This window comes from Octopus bimaculoides, chromosome 8, assembly GCF_001194135.2.
Source record: "Octopus bimaculoides isolate UCB-OBI-ISO-001 chromosome 8, ASM119413v2, whole genome shotgun sequence".
Taxonomy (NCBI): domain Eukaryota; kingdom Metazoa; phylum Mollusca; class Cephalopoda; order Octopoda; family Octopodidae; genus Octopus; species Octopus bimaculoides.
Genome location: NC_068988.1, coordinates 27,139,869 through 27,142,770, shown reverse-complemented (window position 1 = coordinate 27,142,770; position 2,902 = coordinate 27,139,869). Strand labels below are relative to the sequence as shown.

The 2,902-nt window shown below is 39.9% G+C and overlaps 1 protein-coding gene across 1 annotated transcript in view; it reads left to right on the top strand.

Moving 5' to 3' along the window:
* Positions 1-122: 122 nt before the first annotated feature.
* The window catches only part of LOC106872460 (protein PIF), a 20,611-nt gene continuing 17,831 nt past the window's right edge, over positions 123-2,902 (top strand). Inside the window, exon 1 of the mRNA XM_014919470.2 lies at positions 123-324. The gene's annotated coding sequence lies outside the window, so the exon portion shown is untranslated. The remainder of the gene's footprint in view (positions 325-2,902) is intronic.

The following is a 2,902-nucleotide window of genomic DNA, read 5'->3' as shown; positions in this document are numbered from 1 at the left end:
TCTCTCTCTTTATTTCTCTCTCTCTCTCCCTCCATCCTTCTATCTATCTATCTATCTATCTATCTATCTATCTATCTATCTATCTATCTATCTATCTATCTATCATATTTTGCATAGGTCGCTGCAGTCACATACCAGACAATACAGAGTTCCCCTTACCTGGCAAATGCAGAAAATACTTCAGATGCTACAACGGAAAAGCAGAAGAGAAATGCTGTCGGTGGGGTTATTCTTTTAAACAAGGGAGAGGATGTCGCCGTGATTATCACTGTAAAGAAAAGTGTGATTCACAACATCCAGTGCCAGACCCACACGATCTCCAAGGCATGCAACCTCCTTTTACCTCTCTGTCTGTATGTCTGCTTGTCTATCTATTCATACATATGTTGATATGCATGTTTATATACAAGGGGATTAAAAAGTAACTCTCTATCTTAAAATATTTAAAATACTTATAAATTGAATATCAATTGTAATTTTCTTCTCGATATTTTTGTGTTTGTTTTTGAAGTATGAACATTTTACTTGTAATCGTATTGCTCTTGTCGTTCGTGAATGGCTGAATGCCCACTTCTCCACGAGATGGTTGGGTTGTCGTGGTCGGCATGAATGGTCAAACAGGAGTCCCGATTTAACACATTATGACTTTTTTCTTGGGATTGGCTAAAAGAATAAGCCTACTATACCAAACCGTGGAGGCGCAATGGCCCAGTGGTTAGGGTAGTGGACTCGCGGTCATAGGATCGCGGTTTCGATTCCCAGACTGGGCGTTGTGAGTGTTTATTGAGCGAAAACACCTAAAGCTCCACGAGGCTCCGGCAGGGGATGGTGGCGAACCCTGCTGTACTCTTTCACCACAACTTTTTCTCACTCTTACTTCCTGCTTCTGTTGTGCCTGTAATTCAAAGGGTCAGCCTTGCCACACTGTGTTACGCTGAATATCCCCGAGAACTACGTTAAGAGTACACGTGTTTGTGGAGTGCTCAGCCACTTGTACGTTAATTTCACGAGCAGGCTGTTCCGTTGATCGGATCAACTGGAACCCTCAACGTCGTAAGCGACGGAGTGCCAACAACAACAACAACAACTATACCAAAGCAAAGACTTTGGAAGAACTTGAAGGGCGAAAACGAGAAGTTATATCATCTCACATCCCACCAGATTTCTAGGCGAAATCAGTTGAAGCAATTTCCGGGCAACTCAAGAAGCTGGTGGCGACATCTGGAGCCCATATCGAATTTTAAATAAAACCTCATACTAAAAACTTCCCTCTCATATCCATTTTTGGGTAAAAATTACAATCAAATAATTTATAAGTATTTTAGAATCGAGTGTTACTTTTTAATCACCCTGTATATACGGTGTTCATAAATTATCTTTGCAATTTTTACAGTCTGTTGTATTGTAACATCTAGATGTGTTGCGTGCAACCAATGGAACCCATCTGGGGAGTGTCCTGACATTTCTAATTAAACTTTATCTGTTTTGTAATAAACTCTGCTGAGTCATCTGTATTTTTTATTCTTTTCTGAATGTTTCAAATTGTAAAGGTTATTTATCGATACCATGCACATATACGTATGTATAAACATATATAGGTGGTGTATGGTACGAAGCTTACTTCCCAAACACATAGTTCCGGGTTCAGTCCCATTCCGTGGCACCTTGGGCAAGTGTCATCTACAATAGCCTCGGGCCGACTAAAGCCTTGTGAGTGGATTCGTTAGACGGAAACTGAAAGAAACCCGTCGTTTAAACACACACACACACACACACACACACACACACACACACACACACACACACACACACACACACACTCAGGGTGCGTAAGGTATTTGAGGACATACCCTTTTTGGGGTCACTGCTGTATTTTTTGCTAACTCTGTATAATCTTTGTTTCAGAAAATAGTAATGGCAGGCCCTCAGCTTACTCAAGAAAGGAAGAGGCATGCTGTTATTGTGGTTATAAAGGCTGAGAATAGCGGTTTAGAAGTATCTTGATCTTTAAAAGTTTCCAGACTTTTCGTCTGCAAAGTTTGTAAGGAGTTCAAGACTGAAGATGAAAATGTATAGCTAGTATCAAAGCATAAAAGCATTCTAAACACTCTAAAACCATCAGAACATCTGAATTTATCCAGCAAGTTCAACAGACTATTGATTCCAATCCCAGAAAGTCCATGAGTTCAATTGCAAAAGATCTCCATGTGTCAGAAGGAACAGTCAGAAATGCTGCACACGAAGACTTCAGATATAAGTCTAATATGATGAGGAAAGGTCAATTTGCCAGAAAAACCAGAAGAAAACCACTACATCAGATCTATAAGGCTCTTAAAAAAACTGAAAAATTCAACAGAAGATTTACTTTGGTTTTTCTCAAGCGAGAAAAACTTCGACCGAGATCAAAAGGTTAACTGACGAATTAACAGATGGTTATGTACAGACCCTTCTGAAGTTCCAAGTGTTATGCATACAAAATTTCCTGCAACTGTTATGGTTTTAGGAGTTGTCAGCAATGAAGGCCATGTGATACCTTCTCACTTCTTTCCACAAGCCGCCTACATTGTGGTCCTGGAAATAATTGTTAAGCACTGGATAGACAGTGTATGCAATGGAAGGTCATATGTGTTTCAGTAAGACTCTGCACAATCACACATGGCTCCAATAACACAGAAATGGATGGCTGAAAATTTTCATGATCATATAGCCCCCTAACATTTGGCCTCTTAATTCCCCAGATCTCAATCCATTGAATTATTACATGTAGAGAGTTGCTGAGAGAGAGGTCAATGAACACGCCCATAATACCAAAGATTCTTCGAAAGCTGCCATAGTCAGAGTAATGTCTAAAATGAACCAGGACCACTTGATTCGAGCATGCAGATGTTTTAGATGTCATATA